Here is an 18,406-nt window from a genome sequence, read left to right as displayed (position 1 = left end):
TCTTTTATATTATCCTTGAAATGCAAAATTTCCAAAAACCTTGTATATATGTCGACGCGCAATTAAAAAAGGAACGTACCTGTCAAATTTCATGAAAATCTATTACCACGTTTCGCCGTAAATGCGCAACATATAAACATTAAACATTTAAACATTAAGAGAAATGCCAAACCGTCGACTTGAATCTTAGACCTCACTTCGTTCGGTCAATAATTAAAGAAATAAGTACAATCCAGTCATTCATTATAATATGTTTTTGAATAGCACCTAGTAATAGTACTCGTAAACAGCAGTTTGATTCGAAATAGATAACTGAGTTCTTGCAATTCATTAATCGATCATTAATCGATAATAGATAATTGAGTTCTTGCCATTAATCGATAATAGATAATTGTGATCTTGCCATTAATCGATAGTACTCTTGCATATTATACTCCATCTGCTGATTCCATCTCTGAGGTACATCGACTTTTCAACTGTACAAATTGAGTTTTATAATTCAAAATATCCGGCATAGTCATCATTAGGAAAGATCAACAGTGTCATTACCCACTATAGTAATTTCACTTTAATTTGTCAGCATCTCTTATAAACAACATCAATGCTTCGCATCCGTCCGATGCTGACAGTGTAAAGTGTATCTCAATATAGAATGTTTTCTTGAACCTTGAAGATTTATTTAATGATAGACGTGAAAGTAAGATTTTAAATAACTGTGTTATTTATAGAGAGCTTTATGATATTGTTTACAAATGTGAAATTGTTTACTTTTAACAATAAGTGACAGGAAAGGAGATGATTTTTATAAAGTTTCTTAACTAGTAGTTCCATGAACAGTAGACCCAGGGGTGCCATTAAGGGGGAGGGGGCCAGGGGGGCCTAGGCCCCCCAAGGATCAGATGAATAATGAAAATGTGGGTTTATCTACACGAATCCTTAGAATCTCATTCTGATTTAATACTTTTTTCAAACAGCAGTAGTATAATTCCTTCTACAGTATCAACAATGTAGCAAAATTGCCTTGAAAGTATGGGTACGGGAGTAATACAGAATATAATTTTCTCTGTGGTATAGTTGAAGCTTAAATATAGAATGGGTACAATTATTGATGAGGGCACAATAAGTGAGTTATTGCATAAATTTCAACGTGAGAATTAACAAGTTGCAAGATGTCACAGTGAAAGCAAAAGAAAGGGCACAATCAGACAATCAATAATGTATGTACAGAGTTGGTGAGAATGATGGGAACAGCTTAATGTTTCTTTAGCTTTCTAACTGAAAGCTATTTTCCAATTAGAATATGATCCCAATGAAATTGTTTAAATTGTTATTGTAAAAAAAAAATATTTTTCCATGATTTTTAAGAAATCTGTTTCAGTGTATTCCTACTTTAGGGCCTCTCTGTAGGCCTTTATTTCTAATAAATACTTCATGATTAACTAATAATGTAGGCCTATATGCTTGTATTGATACCTCAACCACATTTGTATAAAACTGGAGAAAATGAAGCATATAATAACATCTTCGAATGTAACATTTATGGGGAAACCCAGGACCGTCTATCCTTTGGACGTATTCCTTCCCCCCCCTCATTCCTCTTGGTTTTTGCCCCCCCCCCCAGCAGTTTGGTGAAATGGCGCCACTGTAAAAGACCTCATGCAGTTTTCTCATCCACAAGTATCTGATGTCACCTGTTCTAGTTGATTCAGTTAAATCACAATTCACAGTTGAATCATAATTAACTATTAAAAACTGTTATTTGTTTTCTCCAAGATCAAAAACTCACTTATGTTAATAAACTCAGTTCACGTTTGAATTTGTATCCCATATCCAGTTCTGTGATAATTTCTTCAACATTATCTAGTTTATTTAATTCGTAAATGATGATTATCTAATTATGATTTAGATGAATATTAGGCCTATTCTTGTTTTGGGTTTCTAGATTGGGATTTTATCATAAATGTAGGGTAGCCATTGAAATTATTCTTATCTAAATCTAACCACAGTCATTTTTACCAACTTAATTTTTGTTTTCAAGCACTAATCCTCCATATAACCCACCAACTATTTTGTGTTGCCATGTTGCAAATCTGGAGTACGCATAGTAATACTTAGCGCACTAGAGCGGAAGAGTAATTCTTTCCATTCTGTAATCAGTGCAGGAATGGCCACTTTTCAAGGTAACTGTAGGAAATAGTTATTTGTGCAACTAGTGCGCAAAGTGACAGTTTGCTGCACCGAAAGAAACGTTTACGCCCGAGCCGTAGGCGAGGGCGGAATGGTTTGTTGAGTGCAGCAGAGGAACTTTGCGCACGTATTTCACATTAAGTTTTTCCTACAGTTACCATTGAATATGAAAAGTGGGTAATTATGGGTAAAATTGCCTGAAATCCATCAAATGTTTTTCTGTGTAATTTTATTATTGATAAAAACCTTAATCCTAAAATCCTAAAGTCCTCGTTGTCCTTGGTTATAATATATAATGAATAATAATTAGCGCGTTGTGCTTCGTTGCACCTCTGCTCACTATAGCAGCCACAGCAGTCACTGTTACCAACTTCATTTTGATTTTGCTGCACTGTTGCTCCATATAACCTACTAAGTATTTTGCGTTGCCATGTTGCAAATCTGGAGTCCAGAAAAATTTTTCCCGCACTAGAGCGGAAAAGTGATTATTTGCGTTCTGTAATCAGTGCAGCAATGGCCACTTTTCAACGTAACTGTAGGAAAATACTTTTTCTTTGCTGGAAAAAGCAAATACGTTTCCTATGCTAAGTACTTTCTCAGTATTCGGTTTAATCTCTTAGTTCAATCTCTTTAGTTCACGAAAGTACACATTTTTGTTTCTACTGTTCTACAATATTATTTCCATTATTTCTCTATTACTTTAATAATGTGAATAGTATAATCCTCATCTTCCATCATAAATCAGTTAATGAACCTCTTATTGTCTAGTAGTTCTACCGAGTTTAACATCTTTAGAAATCTGTTACACATGTTTCTTAGTTTTTCTATTCCTATTAATGTGATTAGTATAATCTCTTAATCTTACATTATAAATCAGTTGAACCTCTTAATTGTTAATAGAAAGTAATGAATGCATGTATGATTTCTTTCTCTAGAAAGTGTATTGTTGCTCATAAAGTGCAGTACTCGCATTGTACTCGGAAAGTGCGGGAACGGAAGCAATATGTTTTGCACTGGAAAGATCTCACGACTCAGTATCGTATCACATGTACTGTGAACCGGCCTGTGTATTTTAGCATTGTTCATCCACCTCGCACTTTTCTAATTGCTTTAATGACCTACTATCTTGTGAAATAGGTTTCGATTAATTGAGTTGATGTCTGGAGAGATTGGGCGCTGGTGAAACTAATTTAGCAAAGTTGTAGTTGCTTTTTGAATATGGTACAGGTTTCATGAATGCATTGATAAGGTATTGATTACAGACATGATACATGATATGACATTGATACAGATGTTTCTCAATTAGAAGTTTTCTCAAAACTTCCTCAAAACAAACTTCTCAATTAGAAGTTTAAATATTAGTAGTGGAAAGGGAATGGATCTACAATAAAGTATCGATTTCAGAAAGGATGCTTTATACATCTCAAGTCTTAAATATTATCACCACAATGTTGTAACAACAATATTCCATCTCAATTTGTTACATGAAATTGTGTAGTTGAAGATTTTACATACCTACATCTTCTCAATTGTAATGGGAAATGAAGTTTCTCCCAAGATGTTAATGATCTAATAATAAATGTTGCACTGAAGGCGGCAATCTTTCTCCTTTTTGAGTGTATAACCATAAGCTTCATACAAATTTAAAAGTAATGCATATTTCCCCCAAACTCAACGTTAAATCACCTTCGTTTCAAAAATAATACGCAATTCCCCCAACTACAACATCAAATCACCTCTAGAAACAACAGGGTTGGGAGAACACTACAAAACTGCGCAGTTAGAATGTCCCTAGCTTCACCATGGATCCTCCCACGAGAATCAATAAGATTCTCAGACATCTAATAGAACGAGTCCAATCCACTAGCCCAATAAGGAAGAGTTCATAGCGAGGGTAACATGGTGTAGGAAAAGACAGACTCTCTGCAGACAAGAAAACTAATTTTGACCATTCAAATTGTTCAAATATTAATATCGGGAACCGACCTTCGCTCTGTAGTGCAAAAGCATAAAACATTTATTACGAAAGAAGAAATTATAATAACATTCATACAGAAATGTTCTATCTAATCACAGTAAATTGAGTTTAATTCAATGTTAGATTCAGATTTTTACTTTCCTTGCCCTATTACCATAGGTAAGGAAAGTATTGCTTTCCAAAAAAAAGTAAGGTACCCCAATTTCTAAATTTCTATTCGTTTCAAGGTCCCCGGAGTCCAAAAAAGTGGTTTTTGGGTATCGGTCTGTGTGTGTGTGTGTGTGTGTGTGTGTGTGTATGAGTGTATGTGCGTCTGCGTACACGATATCTCATCTCCCAATTAACGGAATGACTTGAAATTTGGAACTTAAGGTCCTTACGCTATAAGTATCCGACACGAACAATTTCGATCAAATGCGATTCAATATGGCGGCTAAAATGGAGAAAATGTTGTCAAAAACAGGGGTTTTCGCGATTTTCTCGAAAATGGCTCCAACGATTTTGATTAAATTTATACCTACAATAGTTATCGTTAAGCTCTATCAACTGCCACAAGTCTCATATCTGTAAAAATTCCAGGAGCTCCATCCAATCTATGCAAAGTTTGATTTTAGATTCCCCAATCATCAGGCTTCAGATACAATTTAAACAAAACATTTTAAGTGAAAAAGATTGAGCATGAGAATCTCTACAGTTAATGTTCAGAAACATTTTCACCTAGAATTGAAAATAATCTCGAAATTCGTGATTATTCAATTGAAAACTGTTGGCAAATGTTGATTCTATTAAATCATTCACTATGAAGAGATAGCAGACCCCGTGTGTCTCCAGCGTTATTGGCCTGTCACCAGCTGGCTCAGATGATCAATTTTCATAACGGCAAGGAAAGTTGTGTGAGTGCGCGCCACACCAGATTGTTTTTGGTGATCAATTATATTTCTTTATTGTTGAAAAACGATCTGGTAACGTTGTAAAGGTAGAAAAGGATAGCGCTGCTTTGTCGAAAGAGCGATTGGCTCAAGTATAGCAATAGAATAGCAATAAATTTTCAAATAATTATTCCTGGACCAAAAATCAAGTGACGAAGCAGTTTGTGATTAAATAACCTTAACTTTTGGACAACATTAACATTCTATCAAAATTTTTGGAGAGAAATAGTACAGGCTCAGCCTAGTTTTTCCTCCAATTTCATAATAAATTATATATTCTATAATATATATTATGATTATAGTGCTCTTTATACAATAAATGAAATAAAATAAATACTCTAATAAATTGTTATTCCCAATATGATCATCTTGAGCCAAATAATAACCATTAATAAGGTTCACCCTACTTATTAAGAATGCGGTACATGAGTAAAATAAGAGTAGTACGCCTACTTATATTTATTTTCTATTACAATCAATCTGCTCCATCATTGGAATCAATGTGAGTTAAGTTCATGTTATGTTTAATTTTGAAGAGTTGGATGAATAATAAAAACTATTCATGAATTATAAAAAAAAACTCATGTTACTTAAATACTGCCATTATAAATAACGTGGACCTCACTATAGTAGTTCATTGATTATACAGTAGTATAATATTAAACTACTATAAACTACTATAGTAGTAATATACTACTATAAACATATAAACATGATAATACATTATCCACTTATTTATTTGGAATCTATCAAACTGTTTTTCATTATCAATTATGTGTTCGAACCATTGAAATGTTGATTATGGTTGGTAAACCAGTTTCTTAATGACATTGTGAAGATAGTTAATAATCATCCTAGATTATTCACAATAAAAATTAGACCTGTAAACAATAAAGCTTCGCATTATCTAGCAAACCAGAAAATCAGGATACTAATGTACTTTACGTAACGATTTATGGCGGATCTAGTATTCTTTTTCCACTGGCACTCTATTTAACAATATTTATTGATAAAATTGAACAACTTGTTTTCCTTTTTCCACAATAATTTTCCTATCAGTCAGTGTCAGTCTTGAGAAAACAAGTTTTTGCTTATAGAAAATCAAACTGTCTTCACGATTTCCCAGCGTTAACGCTATTTAGATCTGTTTTATAAATTAAAACTAGTTTACAAGATAATGAATTAAGAATTTAGTTCATTTTCAAATAGATAATGTATCTGCTTTATTCATTAATAATTTGAGAAATGAATCTGTTTTAATTTCAATTAATAAATCTGCTTCATTCATTAATAATTTGAGAAACAAACCGGTTTTAATTCTAGGGATTCTTGCTGTAGAAGAGTAAAACAGTTGAGAACTTTATCAATGAAACTATCAAATCCTATTATATTAAGCGAGCAATTTCTGTATTTTTTCTATATCTGGTTATTTATATTTATCTGGTTACTTATGTTGAATGGATCTCGAAAACGGCTCTAACGATTTTCACGAAATTTGGAACATAGTAGGTTTATGATATAAAAATTCGATTGCACTAGGTCTCATCCTTGAGAAAACTCGCTGAAAGACATTAAAAGGATAATTCATCCTTGGCTGAAACAGCTGTGGATAGTAAAAAAGTGAGTGAGCGAGTGACTATGTGAAAAATCAAAATATCGCATCCTCGAAATCCATAAGATGACATATAGCCAGCTGTGAAATATGAACACGATCATTTTTATTGTGTCCTGTTTATCAATAAATAAAAATAACGAGCGAAGCTCGGTGTACCCATATTGATTTTTAATCACAATAATATTGTTAATTAAAATTCTACTAGAAAAATCTAGCTCTCCAATTATACTGAGAAAAAAAATTGGCATAGCGTTTACTATGTTGGTAGGTTATTAATAAGTATCAGTGTACAATACAGTGAAAATATAATTACCCTGCGTTCTTATGGGACTATTCATACCTGCTCCGCCGGGCTGAGTGTGAATACTCATATTAGAACTCATAAGAATAATATCTCTACTGTACCGGACACGTTCACTGATACTGAATCCAGCTTTAACTTGAATGCATATTTAATGACTTGCTATTAATCTCTCGATCCAAAATGAACTATCAGATTAGCTATTCTGCGAAATAATTTAATGATACCTTGCAAAGCTTCAAGATACCGTACGTTTATTGATAACCTAATAGCTTAATAGGAATTCCCTAAGAAACTGGGAAATTGATGTGATTATATTTGGCCGTTTATTCCTTATATTTTATAACCGATCTTAAATAGGAATTCTATTTTTATCTATCTCGTATGCTTATTCTTGATTATCGTTGAAATTCTTACTATGTTTTGAATATCAATTAACTTTAGTTTTGATTAGATATTGATTCTTAAACTATCGTTTTGCCTGGATTCCATCAATACTTTATTTATTTATCAAATGTTATAATAATAAATATAATAATGTAAATAATTTTTATATATAATATTGTGTTAATAATAATTTGATCAAATCTTATCTGATGAATTTAAGAATGAGAAACCGATTTTCATTTTTAAACATCATATATCTGCGAGTTATTTTACAGCTGCAGCCATTTCTCACATCCCATCTGCCATATATTCCGATTATTCCAGTCACCCTACACAAGATTCCAATAGATTGAACATTAATTTCACTAAATATAAAATAATTGACCGAGCGAAGTGAGGTTTAAGATTCAAGTCAACGGTTTGGCATCTTTCTTAATGTTTGAATGTTTCAATTTTTAAATGTTTTAATGTTTATTGACCGGGCGAAGTGAGGTCTATGATTCAAGTCGACGGTTTGGCATTTCTCTTAATGTTTAAATATTTGAATGTTTAAATGTGTATATGTTTTGCATTTACGGCGAAACCCGGTAATAAATTTTCATGAAATTTGACAGGTATGTTCCTTTTTTAATTGCGCGTCGACGTGTATACAAGGTTTTTGGAAATTTTGCAAGGATAATATAAAAGGAAAAAGGAGCCTCCTTCATACGCCAATATTAGAGTAAAAATCAGACTATAGAATAATTATTCATCATAAATCAGCTGACAAGTGATTACACAGATGTGTGGAGAAGCCAGTCTATTGCTGTATTTCCATAAGGTCTATAGTTTCAATCAGGTACTTGTGGATGAGAATACTACTAGTATTCGTATGGATTATTGTTCCCTCACGAGAAGGTCCTCTCTTTTCTCTTTCATGTACGTCATTCAGAATTGTTTGAATAATTCGTATTTTCGTCTATTAGAAAACTGTACAGCTTAAATTTTCTTTATTTTCACCACAAGTAGTTTTTATGAAGGAAACAATGCAAGAAGTAAGAGTTATAGTGTGGTCCACGTTATAATGGCAGTGGATAAAGATAGAAGAATAGCGATGCCAATTCTCTGCATTAATTAATTATATTTCTACACCGTCAAAAACATAATTGTCATCGTTGTGGACCTAGAAAAGGATAGTACCACCGGCTTTGTCGAATGATAGACAAGGATAGCAAAACCAAAGTTGATCAAATACTGTCATTATAAAGTGGACCGCACCATAGTAGTTACCTACACTTCCAAAAAGGTTGTATATCCAGATCCATCAATTGAACTCTATGGTATCATTTTTGACCTTGGCCTTCTCGGTTCATTCAATGTCGAGCGTTCATCCCACGCATTTTAACCATCTGTCAGTTGTCAGTTGAATGCGCTTCAAACATAGTCAGCTTGATTTTGGTATCACACATCACGATTGTTTTATGGAGATAAAACTGATAGTTTTATTCTGACGTGGAATTTTCAGAATAATTTTTTAATCTAAAGATTAATATGAATATAACCTATTTTGATTATTTGAGATAAAATTAGGAAATATAAGTTTTACAAAATTAAGAAATATAAGTTTTGGGCAATAGCCTTTTTTTTCTTTTCTGAATATTGAATTTTTTGATTCATTGAATAAATAGATAATTAACTATATTAATATCACGGTTCTCGTTGTACGATCTGATCTCCCATTGATATTTAACAATGTTGAAATATTGATCATTGTCTAATGCTTGAATGGAATGCTGAAATGATCCATTATCTTCATGATTATTTGGCTGAAGCCAGGTTACTACTGTAGTTCCGTATGGAAACCTATACTATTAAACGAGCAATTTCTGTTTATATGTTTGTATTTCACCGGATCTCGAAAACGGCTCTAACGATTCTCACGAAATTCAGAACATAATAGGTTTATAATATGAAGATTCGATTGCACTAGGTCTCATCCCTGGTAAAACTCGCTGAAGGACATTAAAAGGATAATTATTATTCATCCTTCGAAAAACAGCTGATAATAATTATTTCGTCGTATGTTGATGATGGAAGTGAGTGAGCGAGTTCATGTGTGTGGGACTATGTCATAATTATGACTCAGCTGTTGAACTTTTGTAATCATTCAATCAGGTACTTAGTGCCGGTTGCAAAAAAGCCGGGCTATTTCCAATCCTGATTAATTCCAGTGGATCCATATTTTTGAAATGGTCTTCTCTGATTTGGTTCGCGTGAAATTAATCAAGATTAAAATTTAACCGGCTTTTGTGAGCGACATTTTTGCATTCCTCTGGGAATTAATTTCAATTTACTGCGATTAGATAGAACATTTCTGTATAAACTATAAATGTTATTATAATTTCTTCTTTCGTAATAAATTTTTTATGCTTTTGTACTCCGAAGCTCGGTCCCCGATATTTTTAGTCACTCTATCACTCTATCAATATCACTATTATTCCTATAGTGAGGTCCACGTTATAATGACAGTATTTGATCAACTTTGGTTTTGCTATCCTTGTCTATCATTCGACAAAGCGGTGGTACTATCCTTTTCTAGGTCCACAACGGTGCCAATTATGTTTTTGACAGTGTAAAAATATGATTAATTAATGCAGAGAATCGGCATCGCTATTCTTGTATCTTCATCCACTGCCATTATAACGTGGACTTCACTATAGTTGCTACATTACAATGTTGATGTTTGCCATATTTCTAATCAGACTAGAGCTGCAAAATTGGGTCTCCATCATACGAAGCTATATGATACAAAATTGTTTTATGTATATTTTCGAACTATTAACACTTGATTCCATCCAATGAAGAATCAATCTTTGGGTCAAATCTTTGTTGTCTTGCGTTTGTTTTTTGTTTCTTCTTCTTGCAAACCAGAATATAAGGTACCTATTACTTTTAAGCCTATTACACACAGACATCGATTTTTGGACGTTTAGTTTTTCAGTCCTTATAAATTCTACCTGATTGAACGGAGCTTGAGAAACTTATGATGTATTAAGATAGATATTATCATGTGTTTGCCAAGTTATTGACCAAGCGAAGTGAGGTCTAACATTCAAGTCGACGGTTTGGCATTTCTTTTAATGTTTAAATATTTATATGTTTATATGTTGCGCATTTACGGCGAAAGCAGTAATAGATTTTCATGAAATTTGACAGGTATTTTCCTTTTTAAATTGCGACGTATATACAAGGTTTTAGGAAATTTTGCATTTCAAGGATAATATAAAAGGAAAAAGGAGCCTCCTTCATACGCCAATATTAGAGTAAAAATCAGACTATAGAATTATTCATCATACATCAGCTGACAAGTGATTACACAGATGTGTGGAGAAGCCAGTCTATTGCTATAATTTCCATAAGGTCTATAGTTGTTTCAATCAGGTACTTGTGGATGAGAATACTGCGTGAGGTCTGCTGTTCACAGAACTACTAGTAATTCTACTAGTGATTTTTACTCTAATATTGGAGTATGAAGGAGGCTCCTTTTTCCTTTTATATTATCCTTGAAATGCAAAATTTCCAAAAACCTTGTATGTACGTCGACGTGCAATTTAAAAAGGAACATTCCTGTCAAATTTCATGAAAATCTATTACCGCGTTTCGCCGTAAATGCGCAAAATATAAACATTTAAACATACAAACATTTAAACATTAAGAGGATTGCCAAACCGTCGACTTGAATCTTAGACCTCACTTCGCTCGGTCAATAATACTACCCGTTCAAAAACATCGAACTTCTTGAAAATGTATCTTTCCATCAACGTTAGTAGACAGTTGACTATAATACTACCCGTTCAAAAACATCGAACATCTTGAAAATGTATCTTTCCATCAACGTTGTAGACAGTTGCAGCCAGACCTGATAACAGCGCTCACACTCACATTCCGGGACGACACGTCACGGTACGATAGGACAGAAAGCTCTATGTTCATTTAGGATTTCTCCTAGACATTTTTAATTGATAAATTATTTATTAATTTTTGAGAAAACATAACAACAGGTCAATGTAACTTCTGAGCGCGAGGTCTACTGTTCACAGAACTACTAGTATTCAATACAATTGAAGTTATAAGGACGGCATAAAATGGAACGTCCAAGAATCGAAGTGGGTATAACTGGCTTTAGTATTGCGTGGTAGCTTAGGTGCGGTGAAGTGATATTAGTGGTCAAAATTGTTTTTTACAGTTGTATGGTGGAGCTTCTAATTTAGTTCAATAGTCAATAATCTCCATGCACAGTGATAAGTGAAATATTTTATTGTAGAGTTATACAGCTTTCAACTTACAGTACTTCAGTATTCAACCATTTTCAATATTCCCTACTAGTTTTACATGAATGAATCTCCGTTCAATGACTGTATGCAATTACATTTTTGTACCCCTTTCATTTATTTATTATTCTAATTTTTACAAGAAAGCACTGATTGGGAGAGAAAAACTAAGGATACTCCTTGTACTATTTCTCTCCCAAATTTAGATAATATTATTTCAAAAGTCCGAAATGAGGTTATGATTCCACTTCATAGGTTGTCAGTGGGATTAAAAATGGAAATGAAAAAAAAATGAAATGAAATTGCTACCATAAACCTTTCTTGCGGCGCATCGCTTGTCATATGAACGTTTCCAACTCGAAAACAATCAGCCCAAGTTTCAGGTGACATTCATTGAAAAATGCGCTCATTCAAGTCAACAAGCCTATTAGACGAGCTTGAAAAATATGCGATAAACTAGTCACCTAAGTAGTTCGTAACAGTTTACGATAAGACTCCATCCAACCCACCTGGTTTATCAGTGAACTTACTTGATAATGCACAGGTATTGTGAACTACTTTTAATTGTCGGAGTGTAGTGAGTGCGCAAGCGCCAGTGGTTGATGAAAATCGAAACGCGACTAAATTGGCTAGGTTATAAAAACGTTTTACTATCGGACAATTGGAATAATATGCATGTTTATGACTGTCTTTGTGTGGCAGGCGGCCTGTTTTCGAGGGAATCGATTAGAGAAGGCTGTTATTGGCTGGCGGAGGTTTAGTCAGTCACTTAGCACGGCTCACGTTGTTGTTTTCATTTCATCAGGTGCAGCGACGAATTTTTCTTGTAGTTTCCGTGAGTAATTGGTATTAGCATGGACTCGGGTTGTCTCAGTCTTCATTCGTGTCGTAGTCAGGCTCGCGCTCAACAAACTCTCGCAGCGGTCTTTCTGTTGTATCGGTTTTCGCGCGGCAATGATTGAGTTTAGTGTGTGAGCTCCGTGGAGGGTGACTTGTGGTTGTGGTGAAATTTGAAATGCGCATGTGGAACGTGGTGAACAGGGTGACTTCGATCATCCGCTACAAGAAGAAGTTATTGGATAAAAATTCAAGGTATTATTAAATAAATAAATAAATAAAATGTTTATTTCGAAAAAAAACTAAAACTACAACATCAATTACACAAAATATTAGATAAATTACAATATTACATACAATAGTTAATTACAAAAAATTCTTATAATGTGTCCTCTACTTGTTTAGTTTTTTCTGTGTGGATCAATTACACAAAATATTAGATAAATTACAATATTACATACAATAGTTAGTTACAAAAAATTCTTTTAATGTGTCCTCTACTTGTTTAGTTTTTTCTGTGTGGAAATTGACCTACTCCACTATAGCTACCATGCTCTAGAGTAGGTTTTGTTATTTTTTTTGTGCCTATTATTAATTAGTTAGTGTTTAGTAAGTCATTAGGTGGTTAGTTGTTGTTTGAAATAATGTTTTCTATGTTCTGTCTTCCGTTTTTCTATTATTTCATTTATTGTGTAAAAACATTATAATCATAAAATAATCATGGCTTTAGAGGAAAAACTAGGCTGAGTCTGTACTATTTCTCTCCAAAAATTTTGATAAAATGTTAATGTTGTCCAAAAGTTAAGGTTATGGAACCACACACTGCTTCGTCACTTGATTTTGGGTCCTGGAATAATGATTTGAAATTTTTGAAGTTTGACGTAATATTTTTAATGAATCATGGAAATTTCAGTTTAAAGTTGTTTTGCTCGCTCAAAATAAATTGAATATGTCATGAGAATTAATAATATATTTCGTAATATATGAATGTACCCTCAACACTTCATGAAAGATTTTTTTTACCTATTCGTGAATTATTTCGAACTAATGGATCGTCCCAAAGAATTCAAATTTAGGCGCTCGTATCTCAAAAATTATATAGAACAGTTTTTTAAATGAATCATGAAAACAATTTCCATGGAAAATTCAGCTCAAAGATGTGCACCTCACTCGAAATAAATAAAATATGTCATGAGAATTAAAAGTATATTTCGTAATATAAATGAATGTACCCTTAAAATTTCATGAATGATTTTTTTTACCTGTTGGTGAATTATCTCGAACTAATGGATCGTCCCAAAGAATTCAAATTTAGGCGCTTGTATCTCAAAAATGATATATAAGAGTTTTTTCTAAGAAATTTGTTCAATTTTGGTACCTTGATTAATTTCTCTGATTGCCAATGAATTGCAACCAGAGGAGTTTATTGACAAAACATATTACATAATTTTTATATTATACATACAAAAGTTGCCAATACTAAACTTAGTTCTAATTATGATACCCCACTATCTTATAATAATATGTGTCGGGGTGATCATAATATTCTTTTCTGAAACATGTATAAAAAAATTTAGAAAGTTTAGTTATAAAGGTTAGTATTGTAAAGGTTTGGATTGTATCCAAATCGAAATTCTTTTAAAAATGTCACCAATTAAGGTTTCCATAACGTAGTTCACTGCCTCAATTTCAAGAAATAAAGGTTTTTAGAAAGGAATATTTTCAATTTCAAGAAATGAAGGTTTTCAAGAAATAAAAACCCTTTCTTATATTCTAGGATAACAGTTATAGTAATTTACTATACAACTGGCCGTATCTTGAAAGAAGGGGAAGGTTTATTTTCTATCTAATTGAAAAAATAATCAAGGATAAATTGGGTTTGCCCTCTCACCCCTCAAACTCATTGAAATGATTTTGTATGTTGCTACGCCCTATTTTTGTTTATACAGTTTCTTTATAAAATTCGGTGACAATTTCTTCATCTCATGACCTGAGCTTTATTCATTTTATTCATGTTCATGTCCTGTGCATCAAATAAAAACTGTATATTGTGAGTGCAACAAGAGAAGAAAAATTTCAAATTTTCCAGTGCGAAAGTGGTTAGTTTATATTTATTACCATAATATTGAATGCAATCATTCAATTCGTCTTGCTCAGTAATTGATTGGTAATCTCCTCACCTGTCTGATTGAAAATGTGATTTGCGATTTCCCGACTTCATTTAATTTCCTCTATTCTTGGATTTTTTATTTTTTTGAGATAAGAATATACATACAAGTCTCACCCATGGTAAACATAGCAAATTTGCCCAACTTTGGTGAAACATATTCATCAAATTTCTTAAAATCAAAGTTTCTCTGATCAAAACATACATTCCTTTTGCAAGACATCGTGTCTTGCATTGTGGAACATACCTGCACCCATGATAGTAAACATAGCAATTTCGCCCAACTTTGGTGAAACATATTCATCAAATTTCTTAAAAACAAAGTTTCTCTGATCAAAACTTACTTTTCTTTTGTTTACGTGCTTTGCATTGTGGACATTGAAAGTAGGCCTACTACTACGTATTTACTGTAGCTTCAACTCCATTAGCAGATCCGCTCAAGTTAGTAATTGTCAAGTCAGGATTTGGAAGATGCATCAGTTCCTGATTCTATGTTGTTTAGAAGTTTTCATTCTTCTCAAGGATCTGTTTATTTGATCGCAAGAAACAAACAACAAATTGTAAAATTTTAGAACTGTTTTGAAGAAACAAATTACTGTATAGTCAGTTCATAAGTGTCTTGAAAGATGTAAATTTTTACTCTTCTGGATTAGAAGCTCATTTTTCTATTTTATTCAACAATATATTTCTTGGGGAGAGCTTAATTTTTGAAACTATTCTAGAACTTTCCTATCTAAAAAATTTTGAAGAGCTCTAGAACTTGTTTTGAAGAATCACAGTACGATATTCAGCTCACAGTTATTTGAAATTGGTGGTCTTTTTAATCCCAATTTTTAGAGGCTCATTTTTTGAGTTAGACTTGAATGAGAGGCTCATTTTCAAGTTATTCAATTCAATAATATTTTCCTTAGGATGTTGCCTTCATAAAGGCCAAATTAATAGGTACGTAGGTAATGACATAGAGAAACAATAGCGTAAGTAGATATCCCATGGTATAGGGCATTTATGTCGCAACTTTTACTGTTTTCTCAAGTCGATTACTGTCGATTTTTACGGTTTTGACCGGGTAAGAGTGTATGTTCGGCACAATATGAGACTACCAGCGTCATAAAGCTTCACGGGATAGAACTACGTGGACTATTGGCTTGAGATAACAGTAAAAGTTGCGACATAAACGCCCTATACCATATCTACTTATGCTATTGTTTCTCTATGGTATAAGCCAGTAAATATTGTAACATACATAAATAAAGAAATCTAATCTAATCTAACCTTCTATAGAGGATAGCTAATACAGGTATATCTGATGTAATATTAATTGTTCATTCTTGTTTAAAATGAAAAATGAATCAGGAAGATCATGGCAGTTGAATGAAGTTACAGTTCTGCGGATTCCAAACTACTAAAGAATAATTATGATTATCGACATTAACCAGGTTACTTCCAATCAGACAACTTATAAACTGGGTGAAAATTCAATATCAATCTCCTTAATTAAGAGTATTCTATAGAGTTGGAAGAATTTATTTCATTTCATTTATTCATAGACAATAGATACAATGGAGGTAAAAACAACAGGCATTCGCCCAAAACTGCTTCAAACCTTAATTTGGAATACGTAGTCTAGAGGTTATGTAAATTATAAAAAACTTAATTCGCACACTATTTTATGTCCAAAAAATGTATGTACTACAATAATTTTGAATTTATCAGATTCAGAATCTGCTCTATTTCTAGAGACCCAATCTCCAAATAATTCTTTGATGATTGAATGATAACATAGCTATTTTTTATGATCATAACAGAAATGTTTCAGTCGAACTAAGACCAAAATGTTTTGTATAGTACTTTCAAACTATTAGTGAATTTTTAGACAAGTAGGTACTATTATAAACGAGTTAATAGACTCCTATAATCAGAATAATTGGTCCTTTAAAATGATTGTCTAATGTCTTACTTGTCTATCTTCATAATTTCGATGTCAAATATTTCGTACTTATTGTAGAATTATAACATATAAAGTTGATGTTATCTAACATATAGATAGATAAATCTATAGATTTATCTATAGATAAAGATAGATAAATAGATAGATAAAGAATTTATTTTTCACTTAAAAAACAATACAAAATAAGATCAAATCAAATACAAAATCATTCATCACCAATCAATACAATAGTTTATAATAAGCCGAAAATTCTTAGCCGAAGCCGTCAGCCAGAGTTGATTTTATCTATATCTCATCCTTATCTTCTAATTTTTGTCAAAGTTCTCACAGTACAGAGTGAACGGGCTACACAATGTCATGCGATAGAATTTTTTTCAATTTCCTAAGAGATTATTGACCGAACGAAGTGAGGTCTAAGATTCAAGTCGACGGTTTGGCATTTCTCTTAATGTTTAAATGTTTATATGTTTATATATTAATATGTTGCGCATTTGCGGCGAAACGCGGTAATAGATTTTCATGAAATTTGACAGGTATGTTCCTTTTTAAATTGCGCGTCGACGTATATACAAGGTTTTTGGAAATTTTGCATTTCAAGGATTGTATAAAAGGAAAAAGGAGCCTCCTTCATACGCCAATATTAGAGTAAAAATCAGACTATAGAATTATTCATCATAAATCAGCTGACAAGTGATTACACAGATGTGTGGAGAAGCCAGTCTATATAAGGTCTATAGTTTCAATCAAAGACATTAAAGAGGTATGCATCTTTAAGCTGGGTTTACACCAAAGTTATTAACAAAATGGTTATAACTTAATCCTTATAGATTCTATTAGATTGAACGGAAGTTGACTAACACATATGTTCATCATGTGTATGATAAGTTATGTTCAATTTAATATAATCTAAAAGGATTGCGTTATTAACATTTTTTTTTAATAAATTTGGTCTAATCGCAGCTTTAAGGTCTTTGGTTTCAATATTTTGTTTTGCAGTCATGGTATTATTATGCGTGCCCATCAGTATCAATATTCTTGATTTAATATATATTTAAATTATAATATTTTTGATTCTAAAAAATTAATTTTTACCAGATAGAAAGATCATCACGGAACTGGATGAATTATATCATATGAAATACAAATTCAAACGTGAACTGAGTTTGTTAACATTTAAAACAGTTGACATCTGGTACTTGTGGATGAGAATACTGCGTGAGGTCTACTGTTCACAGAACTAGTAGTCTAAAGTTGTATCAGTGTATTTATAGCTGAACTCTACTGGCCTGTATGATTTACTGATATGAATCTGATAACCTTCCATTGCAACCAATTTTGGAGAGTGTCAATTCAAGCTTTCTTAAAGATCACCCTTTCGGAAGAAAAGAACTGTAGCTTATAGACGATAAAGGAACAAAGGTTGCCTGTTTTTGACATTAGTTGACCTTCTGACTCACAGCACTCGTATAGATAAAATCGATGAATGTACTCTGGATACCCTAAATAATGTCAACCAATAATAAATTGCCAGGTTCAGGGTTGAATGGGAAGAAACTTCGTATATCGTGTGGCACGCTAACCGGTCATAGGCCTGGTTCAATCTTTGTGAACTGTTGGGGTGAGCACAGATGTGTGCAGACTGATTTCATGGATGTAAAGCAGCTGAAATTGAATGACTATGACAAAAATCTATGTATCTCGAGAATTAAGGCTGACATAAGAAAGTTTTATTGATCATTTTTTTGCA

At 32.7% G+C, this 18,406-nt stretch overlaps 1 protein-coding gene across 2 annotated transcripts in view; it reads left to right on the top strand.

Annotated features, from left to right (window-relative positions):
* The window catches only part of LOC111045887 (tyrosine-protein phosphatase corkscrew), a 159,987-nt gene that overhangs the window by 83,370 nt on the left and 58,211 nt on the right, over positions 1-18,406 (top strand). The window contains exon 1 of one of the 2 annotated variants that reach the window (XM_039422700.1): positions 12,378-12,799. The exons of the other annotated variant lie outside the window; for it this stretch is intronic. The gene's annotated coding sequence lies outside the window, so the exon portion shown is untranslated. Of the gene's footprint in view, positions 1-12,377; positions 12,800-18,406 lie in introns of those variants that run through there. 2 annotated transcript variants of the gene reach the window in all.

The sequence above is a fragment of the Nilaparvata lugens genome, chromosome 3 (genome assembly GCF_014356525.2).
Source record: "Nilaparvata lugens isolate BPH chromosome 3, ASM1435652v1, whole genome shotgun sequence".
Lineage (NCBI taxonomy): Eukaryota > Metazoa > Arthropoda > Insecta > Hemiptera > Delphacidae > Nilaparvata > Nilaparvata lugens.
This window is presented reverse-complemented; position numbering and strand designations above follow the sequence as displayed.